The 11,630-nt window shown below is 46.3% G+C and overlaps 2 pseudogenes; both read left to right on the top strand.

The window, feature by feature from the left end:
• Window positions 1–6,324: 6,324 nt before the first annotated feature.
• Window positions 6,325–8,124, top strand: LOC121046555 (annotated as a pseudogene).
• Window positions 8,125–8,301: 177 nt separating this feature from the next.
• Window positions 8,302–11,630, top strand: LOC115310339 (annotated as a pseudogene).

Genomic DNA, 11,630 nt, shown 5'->3' with positions numbered 1-11,630 from the left:
AGATGCAAATTATTTTAATTTTAATATCGTTAAACCCCCCCCTTTTAAAGGTGCACTCGCCAGGACCAACAGACGACAACACGTGGGTGGATGTGTTGCACGAAAGCTTGATATTGTTTTTGTTTTTTCGCATGTATGCTGCACATCAGCGAACTTTACAAGGAGATGGAGGCACTCTGTCAGGACCAGTCGTACGTCATTTATGGTGACTCTGCTTACCCCCTCAGACGTCACCTCCTCAAACCCTATGGAGGGGCCACGCTGCAGCAGCAAGAAGTCGATTTTAATAAGGCTATGAGCTCTGTGCATCAATCTGTCGAGTGCCCCACTCGACAGATTGACCTTCCCAAAGCCCCTTTGGGAAGGTGGTCACAGAGTTTGATTTCGTAGACTTAAAAAAAATCAAAAAATGCCTCTGGAACGGGTGCCGCAGATGTATAAAGTTGCAACCCTACTCGCCAACTGCCATACATGCTTGTGAGGCAGTCAGGTCACGTTATATTTTCATGTTGACCCAACTTCACTGGAAGAATACCTGCAGCCTAAAGGGAGAATACAATCCATCTTGGCAGTTAAGTTATAAACAAGTTTGCAAACCTTAATGTCATTATTGTCATCCAATGATGCCTGTTTAATTGCTTTGAAGGTACCAGGTTAAAGGTTGTACTGTACTACCATGGCACCGTTCGGAGAAGCCCAGTTTATGGTTGGTTAACTTCCTGCTGCCCATGTACCTTCATACAACAGAAAAAACGTTCCAGATGTTTCCACTTTTCCCAGTCCTGCTTCCTCTACTTCACGCTGCCTGAACCTTCATATAACATACACAACCTTTTCACTTCTCACAATCCGGCTTCTTGTAGATAGGAAGCAGGATTGTGGAATGTGCAAATCTAGGAAGCAGAATTGTAAACATTTCTGAAAAGTTTTATTTGTTGTATGAAGGATCAGGCAGCGGGAACTTAACACACTATAAACTGCTTCTTCGAACGGAGCCATGCTAGTAGAGTAAAGCTGTTAGCCTGGCATCTTCGATGTATTTAGCTAAACGGGTAGCTTCTGATGTAAATAATGGCAATACATTTTGAATACTTTTTAATAACTTTAGTTTCAACTAGGAACGTTTGGCCTAAAGGGGCCCTGCAAGGACTTTTTATTGGTTTTTGATTTGCAGCGAACCTGAGTGCACTGAACGTAGTAACTTAATAAAACTGTTCGCTTCTTGAATTTCGCCTTATTTGAGAAGGTATAGGCGAATTAAACTTACAAAAACAAGCAGAAAATAACCTCCTTCATGACATCCTTGGTTGCTTGAGTGGCCGCGAACTAGACGAGGGGTAGTGAGCTCAGCGGTCGGTCACGGCTGCCGCACTCCGTGTCGACGGCTCGAGAGGGCGCCACTAAAGCATGTTCTGGATAGGCTGTATGAAGCGGGCAGCCAGGGCGGCTCTCATTGCATTTGCTGCGCGATTAAACACTAGTAATTCGGCATGACACTTCATTGGCCACAAACGACAGCAAACACGGCGTAAGTATCAGTTCAGAACGGGAGCAACTTCGCGCTGCCATGCCGACAAAAGGCCAACCGCAAACCAAAGCTGCTCGCCGAAGCTCGGAAACGGTCGGATCCTCCAGTCCGTACGACCGCAGCGCTGCCGCGTACATCGCGACTGCCGGTATAACTTGGGGAAATTATTCTCCCGGCTGCCTAATCCTATAGGTAATCCGGAAGAGAACCCATAGAAGAACGGTTAATTTTTTTAGCAAGAAGTAGGTTGCAGCGCGCTTACGATGAAAATGACGGGCTTGAAAGAAGTAAACTGAGATATATGTCAACACGGCGGTTGGGATACTGGTAACAACCTTGTATATTAGGGGGTTTTGGTTTAAACCGCCCGGTGTCCTGACTGTTTTCTTTATCTATCCTGTTCATTTTCTACATGATCATATCTCCCAGGCTCCAAAATAGAGTCGCTTTCATGTGTTGTTTTCTTACTTTTGAAAACCTATGAAGGGAGGGTCAGTCTTGTACGGATATTCATCCTTCTGAAGCTTGTTCAGAAAAATTCAAAAATGACACAATCTACACAAAATGCGGCGGATCTGAAAATTGAGATATAATTCAGCGTGCTTTTTAGGTATGTGAAAAATTAAAAATAAAACGTTTAAAGACCATTGTCTTAAGTCTCGGCAATTTTTGTTATATTTCTTCAATGGCTTTGGTATATTAGGGTTATACATTCCAGCCGTTTGGCGGCTTTCGGTGGGACAATCTGACAACACAGGTATGCTTTTAAGAGTTCGACCCTGAGATGATTGTGTAGTGGATGCTATGCGTGGCCTTCGTTTTCAGGCAAATGCCGTGCTCTCCCTCCTTTAGCTTGTATAATCACGTGACCCTAAGCGGAGAAACGATTGGCTTAAAACTCGCATAGTGTTTACCCTGCTGGAAATACAGAGTGAACAGACAATTGCTTGAAGGCTAGTATATGGAATACCAAAGAAACTGCCCAGCCCAAAATAGACCCGAAAACGGGAAGTTTCAATATCCCATAACTTACCCCGTCTACCCCACGCCAAAATTAAAAAAAATAATAATAAAAAAATAATAAAAGCCATTCACAATAGAGACTTCGTTGTACTGTCCGTTTTTTTTTTTTTATTGTTCCTACGTCTCAGGGTTACTATGGATACCATTCACAACTCCCTGTAACACCGAATTAAAGCGCAGCTCTTGAGCAGGAGGAGGCAAGTGTGCTGAAAGGAGCGTATACCCTTCTTCCCTCCTCCTCACCTCCTCATCCTGCCTGCTACTTCTCCCTCCGAGCAGCATCGGCGTCGACGTCACCGTCGGCGTAACCGTGAGGTCACGTGACCCTCGTGATTACACCGAGAACATCGCGAGGTCACCGGGATCACGTGACCTCGCGGCGTCACGCGACGCCACCGAGGTCACGTTAGCTCACGGGGGTCACGTGACCTCACGGGGGCATGTCTTTCTTGGTTGCCTACTCTTCGTCATTGGCAGAACACTGGACAGACCGGCTTTTCAACCTTTGTTCTTAGAAAGAAAGAAAGCTAGTCTCGTGGGATAAAATGGAAAAATCAAACGAAGAGATAAATAAAAAAAGCCGCAGAGAAGACACGTTATAGTCCTTTCCGGATCTACCTTCTATGCGTCAACAAATAGGAAACAAAGTATGTGGTCCAGCTGCTCAGCTTACCCGAAAACAGAAAACCCTAATTACTACCCACTCAAGTTTTGTTATGTTCCATGATTCTTTAACCAGTCTTTCGGTGTGAAATTTGCCAGGGTAGGAATATCATTTCTGGTGATTCGACAGCAGCGTGGAAAGCCCACTTATTCGATGAAACGGCGTTCGATGAATTGTCCGGTACACGCTTATTTTAGTGTAATATGTTTTTCATTCGATATTTCAGTTTCAAGCACTGTCATCAATCACAATCTCTGCGTACTACGATTACACATGGTAGGGTTCTGGGCTCGAAGTTGCTCAAACGGCTTTAATATCTCAGAGCTTTAAAACGGAGAAAAATTAAGAATGAGCGACAGCGCGTGCTCCTTGTGTAATTCCCAAAATAAGGAACTAATAGGACGTACCTAGGGTGGCGTGCGCCTAACGAGTTTAGTTACATATATCTTCGGCTGTTAAGATAATTTCGTTCGGTCAGTTTCAGAGGAGATGGATTATGAGAGTGTCTTGCAAAACACTTTGGGGCTTGAGAAGAGTTTATAGTATTGCAGACGTTATGGAAATATATCCAAATATTTATTTCTTATTTTCTAGTTTTGTGCGGGCTTCAGGTCGGGCTTTTGAAAAAAAAACACACTTTGACCTTCATTTAAACTACATATAAATTTTCGGATAATTTTATTTCCTTTTCGCGCTCGGATAACTGCCCGTGTATGCTGGAAACCTGGCTGCATGCCTCCCTCACTTCTCATTGCAGTATCATTCTATTTGCTTTTCTTGAGCCTCGCTGGCAGCCAGTACGTGGTTCCCCCTCTAACGAATAGCTGGTGGAGAAAAGCGGTTTTGCTGAGTTGCTTGTTACGGCAACAGCTGAATTTTCTTCCGAGTTGTTGTTTGGCATGATTGAAGATTTTAGGCGGTCGAGTGACTCTACCTCTTGTCGACCTTTGACTGACAGAGTCGTGGTTTTGACTGGACGTTGAATGATAGAATGCGGTCCGTCGTGTGGGCACGGAAGTGGACGTGTCACCGTGTTGTTTCTGAAAAATACGTGAGTGCAGTGTTGCAGGTCAAAACTGACGAAATCTTGGCAGTAGTGTTCGCTTAGTGGTGCTTGGAACCTGTTCGTGGCAACGAGCCAGCTGCCTTGTTGTTTCCGCTTTTGATGAATTAAATGACCTTAATCCATTTAGACACGTACGGCATCTGACGGACTTCTCTTGAGATGTATGACGACTTGTTAGACGCCTACCTAAACGGCTTGTGGTCCGTCGTAAGGACGAACTGACGCCCTTCGAAGACACAGCCTACGTGCTCAGCGCGAAGGCGGATTACCCGATAACTCATGCCCGAACGTGCTACAGTATGTTTCTATTGGAGCCATGTGTGTGAACAAAGGTTGTTTATAATTAGAAATAGTAATTTGCTGGAATAAGAATTCCACCGCCTCATCGGGGGCATCTGCTGCGGAATTCTCCAGATGAATGGTCATAAATCTGTTGCGGAACCGGAAAATCGCAGCGAAAAAAAAAAAAAAAATTTGATAGAGACTTATTAGGTTACAAAATTAGCGAAGTTTCTTCTGCTTTTTCACTGAGGAACATATTTGATGATATAAACATTGTGTTTAAAAGGACAACGTGAAACAATCGCCTGCAGGAGGGCCTAGAAAACCCAGCTTGCTCACACTGAAATCACAATTTACAGCGATTAGAGCGATGTAGTATTGGGATAGATGCGGGAAATGCTGGAAAAGGCGATAATCTTGATTTTTGGTATTTTTGCTGTCAAGAAAACCGTGGATATAACCAAATTCAAACGTAATTCCCTGCAGAGAAGTTGCCTATCCAACGCTGGAATACATGTGCTAAATCTATGGGGTCAAATAATATCCGCAGGTACAAATATACGTCGAGAACTGTTCGGATGGAAGTTTTTTTTTGATTTATTATTTTTATTGGACGGCTGGATGGAGATTTGCAAGCACGCTTCTACGAGAAGAAGTTTCTTGAAAATACACAGCTTGTAAAAAGTCGCTGGGAAGTTTTGAAAATGGACGATTGACTCCTGGTGTTATATCCGGCCCCCCAGCCACAGTATCACGAGTGTCTCAAAATATCTAAATATCTTAATGCTTTAACCGCACGGTGCATAAATAGCAGGTTTTGGCAGAAATACGCTCAAAAGTATTTGGAACACTCCTAGTATACATACACGAATAGCAAAAACACGAACATTCATCGAAGTGTATTGCTATACGTATAGCCAAAACATTCGAAAAAAAAACACATGCATTTTGAAATACAAAGACAGGAACAGTTTGTAAAACGAAGCTTAGTTCAATTCTTCAGCTTGTCTGAGTGTTAAATTTAGTTTATAAGCGAGGTGTTTCAGTGGACGCGATTTCAAACATCCATAAACATAGGGCTGCTCGGGACAAAAAAGAAATTATTTGCGTGAATAAATTGCCAGCAACAACGAACGTCCAGTTCTGAAAAAAACATACTAATTAGCTAAATAATAAAGTAAACATTTATATTGGACGTTGTAACTAGAGGCATTAAAATATATGGTTTTAATTAGAAGCTTGCTGAACATTACAAAGAATCACGAAATAACACGCTAATATAGATATAAGGTACCTGGCAGCATTCCGAACAAAAACGCTACATATGAACGCATTTCTGCGTTTCGCTTTGTTCTCGGAGCGCATCTTGGCGACCGCGCTCCTTCTTGCCGGTGGCCGAGACACGGAACACAGGTGCGCCATACTTCGCCCTTACTATAGCAAAGGCGAGGCGACAGTACCGCGCCTCCGCCACCACGGAGCAGGACCGTGGACGAAAGGTACACTCCAAAAAGACACCGAAACCTAAAAATGCGTTCAAATTGAGCGAATAGTTTTTTAACACTTCAAAATCTGAGAGGAGGACGAAGAGGACGAGCTAGGGACGCCACGGCTGTGGCGAATTCCGTCTTTTTAGGTCAAAAACTCCGGCGTGATCGCACCGACGGCACTGATGACGGCGCCGAAGCGGACGTGCCCCGCATATGATCCGTTAGCAACCAAGACTCCGGCGCCGTCGCATCGACGCACCGAAGCTGCCCGATGCCGGCCGCCGAGGAGCCACAAGGCAGCACCCAGGGTCGGTCAACCACCCCACAGATACACCGCATAAGCTCTTTTCATGGCATGGAAGCACTTGAAGTAGAGGGGACAAATATTACACCAGAACAAGCAACCAAAGAAGCGGGATGGCTTGACAGCTACCGCAATAGGAATTGTAGAAGCCAGACGGAGCTTGGCCTAACAGCAGAAAAAACATGCAAAACAGCTGGAGCCGGCGCAGTGCGTACAGGATATTCCACCAAGAAACCACAGCTGCCGCGGCAGCCGCAACTGCCAAGGGAAGATATAAAGATCATCGTATGTCCCCGCGACGCGCTTAATATTTCAAAACTGAGCGACGCGCTAATTCGAGACGGAGTACTGCGCGCCGCAACACTAACAATCGCTGAGGCGGAAGTCGACATATATCGCTCCTGCGTGGGATAAAATATCATAGTAATCAGCACTCCAAGTATGCAAACGCTGAGAAATACAATCGAATCAGAGAACTCCAATTCAGAGACACGCACTACGAAGCCACAGTCTACGCAACCCCACCAGCAGACACCTCCGAAGGCGTAATCCGCAATATTCTGGATTACGACACTGCGGAGGACATCACCAAAAGCCTCAGCTACAAGAAGAACCCCCCATCTTGCAGGTCCGTCGTATGAGAAACACCAACTCGATCATCATCATATTTGAAGGCCCAAAGGTACCATTCTACGTCTACTACTGCCGGGGCGCTTTGTACTGCTGCTACCTCCACAAGAAAAAAGTCGAAGTGTGCGGCGCCTGCGGCCGCATCGGTCATCGCGCGGACGTATGCCCGACCCCTGACAAGCAACAATGCATATAATGTGGTGCCCGAAACCCCACGGACAATCACAACTGCAACCCCAGCTGTGCGCTATGTGGCAAAGACCACCACACGGGAGACAAGCGCTGCCGGAAACGCTTTCAGACGCCTTTCCTCATCAAACAGCGCCAGTGGGAAAAACGGCGACAACAGCAACAAACACTGCACAACCGGAGCGACGGAGACAGAGACCCATTGCTATCAAGTCAAGACGGCAAAAAAACAGCGGAGGCCCAACGCCCCACCCGATCCAGATCAATGAACACGGCCGACAGCCCGCAAGGCATCTCAAACCAGATTTCCATCGAAACATAGACCCCAAGCGAAACAAGAAAGCAAGACCTCAAACAACAACAACAATATGAGCTGGGCAAGTGCAGTCTCCCAGTCTAAACCCACTGTGACAGAAAACCCCACCCTCCTCTCATCTCACAACAGTGAGCTTACTAAAATAAAATAAAAAAATGCTCGAAATGCTACTAGCAGAGAATAAGGCCCTGAAGGCCGAGATCGCTCAACTCAAGGCAACACCGCCTGAAACGGTTGCACCCGCAGATCCAGAAACGAACCCTATAGAAATAGATGCACCCCCGGCAGTTGTAGAACCTAGAGCACAAGATGCGGAATCAGATTGCGATATCGAACACCTACCTGCGAAACGCAGAGCGGTAGAACAATCCCCTCATTCCCAGGGGACAACCGCCCGCGCCGGCAACTATAACCGTAATATCAGGGAAGACACGATCATAGATAAAATTACCAGGGTCATTGATCTCAAATTCGGAGTAATCCATAAAACCTTCCACACCATGATGACACAATTTGCCGAGAATTGTAATGCCAGAATTACGGCCCTAGATAACGCCCAACAGAGGCCCAGCGTAGGGCCCATTAAAGTAACTAAGCCTTACAGCCGCCAGACTAATGATGGCCAGGATTAGCGGTAAAAACACTACGCACATCATATGGCAATGGAACTGCCGCGGATTCCACCGTAAGAGGGGGAATCTCCAGGAGTTCCTACAAAATAAAAATTCCGAAGTGCCAGACATAATTGCACTCCAAAAAACGGGGGGGGGGGCAGGCCAAATTATCAGGCTATACGTCTTTCTGTGCCGATGTATCGGGCACAGGCAACGCGACAATCACTACGGTAATCAAACGAAACATACCGGCGCTCCTGCACGAGACCGGCATTACGTCGATAGCACACGTCCTAGTGTAAATTATTCCTACAGCAAAGCGAAGAACTGGCACTCTGTTTCTGCTCAACATATAAGCAACCCTAAACAGCAACACCGATTTTTCAGTCTATTCAGGAAAGCAATACAAGTAGCAAACAAACCACCCCTAGTCCTAGTAGATGATTTCAATGCGCACTACTCTGAATTGGGTTATTCCACCGATCACCACAAGACTCGACACATCCCACTCGAATGGGAAACTGCGTCAGCGTAGACACTTCACCAGACTTAACCTTCACAAAAAACGCGTCAGGTCCCACATGGCTCAACACGCAAATAAACTTGGGAATTGACCACTTCATAGTGGCCACCATAATCCAGACGGGTCCCGCCAAACCTAAAGGCAGACGAATCCACCTCACGGACTGGGACGCTTTTAGGCAATCACAAAGAAACAAGAACGAACCTAGCGTTTCTCAGATAATAGACATAAAGGCATGGGTCGACAGCTTACAACAAAATGTTATGCAGGTGACCAAAACCATACGAGAAGAAGCTAATATCCAGGCGGCAGATGCCAAGCTACTTCACATGTGGGAAGCAACAGCTAGCTTACAAAGACGACTAAACCAACACAAACTGAATAGATCCCTGCGCAAACGCCTAACAATCTTAAAAAACAAATTGAAGACTATGCGGACCAACTAACACGCCAAAACTGGCGTAGTGCGTGTGATGGCATGGAAGCGCAAATAGGCATGGTCAAAACATGGCGCATACTCAGATGCCTACGCGATCCCGAGAATAGTAAGACTACGCAGAGGCACAACCTCAGCAAAATAATCCATACTTTCCCGGGATCAGACAAAGACCTAATCAATGAACTCAAAGATCGATACCTCGGAAACCATACCAAAATGCCCTTGCCCTCGTGCACGGGAGACCCAAACCTAATAATGGACGAGCCTATTACGGCAGCAGAAGTACGCGAGGCCATGCATGGTCTACGAACGCACTCCGCTCCGGGTCTAGACAGAGTAAAAAACAAAACCATACGAAACCTGGACGATGATTCCATAGAAGCACTAACTAAGTATTTCAACAAATGCTGGGAAACTGGCCATATTCCTGAACTGTGGAAGGAAGCTAAAATTTTAATGATACCAAAGCTAGGCAAGAGGTTGCAGCTAGAGAACCTAAGACCCATCTCGCTGACCTCCTGCCTCGGCAAACTCCTGGAACACATCATCCTTACTCGCTTAAACAAACACATGGAAGACCACGACCTGTACCCTCACACAATGATTGGATTCAGGCCCAAGTTGTCCACGCAGGACATTATGCTTCAAATTAAACACCAGATAATAGACGCTGATCACATCTCAGAACTCGATACCCGAGCCATTCTTGGCCTTGATCTAACCAAAGCCTTTGATAGTGTTCATCACGAAACCATCCTAACCCAGCTAAACAAACTAGGAATTGACTTCGGAGCTTACAACTATATGAAATACTTTTTTACAGACAGGACAGCCACTATTACCGTCGGTGAGATAACCTCGGAGAGCATTTCGCTCGGGAATAGAGGAACACCCCAGGGGTCGGTCCTATCTCCTTACCTCTTTAATATGGCCATGCTAAGATTGCCAAGCAAGCTAGCCAAAATCCCTAAACTACATCATAGCGTATATGCAGACGACGTGACACTGTGGGTAACCGGAGGAAGTGACGGAGAAATACAGGAAACTTCACAAACTTCGATCGATGTAGTCAACGAATACGTAACGCCTAAAGGACTCTCGTGTTCCCCGCAAAAGTCAGAGTTATTACTGTATAGACCTACGTGCAGAGGTAGAAAAACTTCCTCCATACCCGCTCAGATCACACTCAGATCTTACGGATTTGACATTCCAATAGTATCGAGTATCAGGATCCTTGGACTTACAATACAGACCAGTGGACACAACAATGGAGCGATAAAGGCACTAGACTCACAAGTGCATCAAACGACAAGACTCGTGTCGCGCGTCGCCAACAGACATCACGGAATGAAAGAAACTAATTTACTTAGACTGGTACAAGCTTTCGTTATAAGCAGAATAGTTTACGCTACCCTATTCCTGCAACTAAAGAATGATGAACGTTTCAAAATTAACCTCATGATAAGAGAGCCTATAAGCAGGCTCTACACCTCTCAATTACCACCGCGAACGAAAAGTTTAAGGCTCTAGGAATGCACAATCCTCTTGACGAGCTCATAGAAGCCCAAAGAATTGCCCAGCTGGAGAGACTCTCGCAGTCCCCGACTGGGCAACATATTCTCCAATCACTCGGGATTACATACAGCACCCAATTCGGACCAAAGGTAGACATTCCCATAGAGCTCAGAAAAGACATACACGTCCCATCATTACCTAAAAACTCCCACCCTCTGTACAACCAAGAGCGCAGAAAGGAAAGAGCCAGAGCCTTACAAAAGCGCTTTGCAAATTCTGAAGACGTGGCCCGTGTAGACGCGGCCGAGTATCGTGATCGAGACGCCATGGTAGTGGCTGTACTTGATAAAAAAAAAATCAAACCATCGCTGCAAGCTCAGTCATTACAACCTCGCCGGAGGTCGGGGAGGAAGTCGCAATCGCCTTGGCATACGCTTCATCTTCAGCCAAATCTAGTCAGCGACTCTAAGTCATCTATTCGAAACTTCGCGAAAGGGCGCATTTGGCCCGAAGCCCTCAAAATTTTAGTCCAGGTACCCGAAACCCGGTGCAGATGGACACAACTCGTTTGGGCACCGGCGCACCGGGAAACGAAGCTGCTCACAGTGCGGCCCGAGAATTGGCCACCCGCGGCCGCACGACAACCTCTCACGATGAGCAGCTCGAATCCCTTCGTCGTTCAGGTAGGGACCGGATGGTGTCCTATAAGGAAGTCCTGCAATACTACAGACAGGGCCGGGAGCATTACCCCGCCGCTCACAAAAACTTAGATAAAAAGCAATTAGTTACTTGGCGCCTTTTCCAAACGCACACTTTCCCAAACCCAGTGATTGTAAATTATGCGCAGGTAGGGCCTATCTTCACCACATCATGTGGGCGTGCCCCCTGATAAGCACTCAAAAACGCACCAGCTCATTACCTCCTCTTTCCATTACCACCTTAAAGCAGTGGGAGAATGCACCGCTTAGCTCAGACCCGGATCCCCAACTTCGGGTCGTCCCGATGGCCGAAGATGCCGCCAAAGCCCAAGGCCTGGCCGCCGCCTGA

This window comes from Ixodes scapularis, unplaced genomic scaffold, assembly GCF_016920785.2.
Source record: "Ixodes scapularis isolate PalLabHiFi unplaced genomic scaffold, ASM1692078v2 PGA_scaffold4__175_contigs__length_147842914, whole genome shotgun sequence".
Classification (NCBI taxonomy): Eukaryota; Metazoa; Arthropoda; class Arachnida; order Ixodida; family Ixodidae; genus Ixodes; species Ixodes scapularis.
Note: the sequence above shows the minus strand (reverse complement) of the source record. Positions and strands in the feature narration are given on the sequence as shown.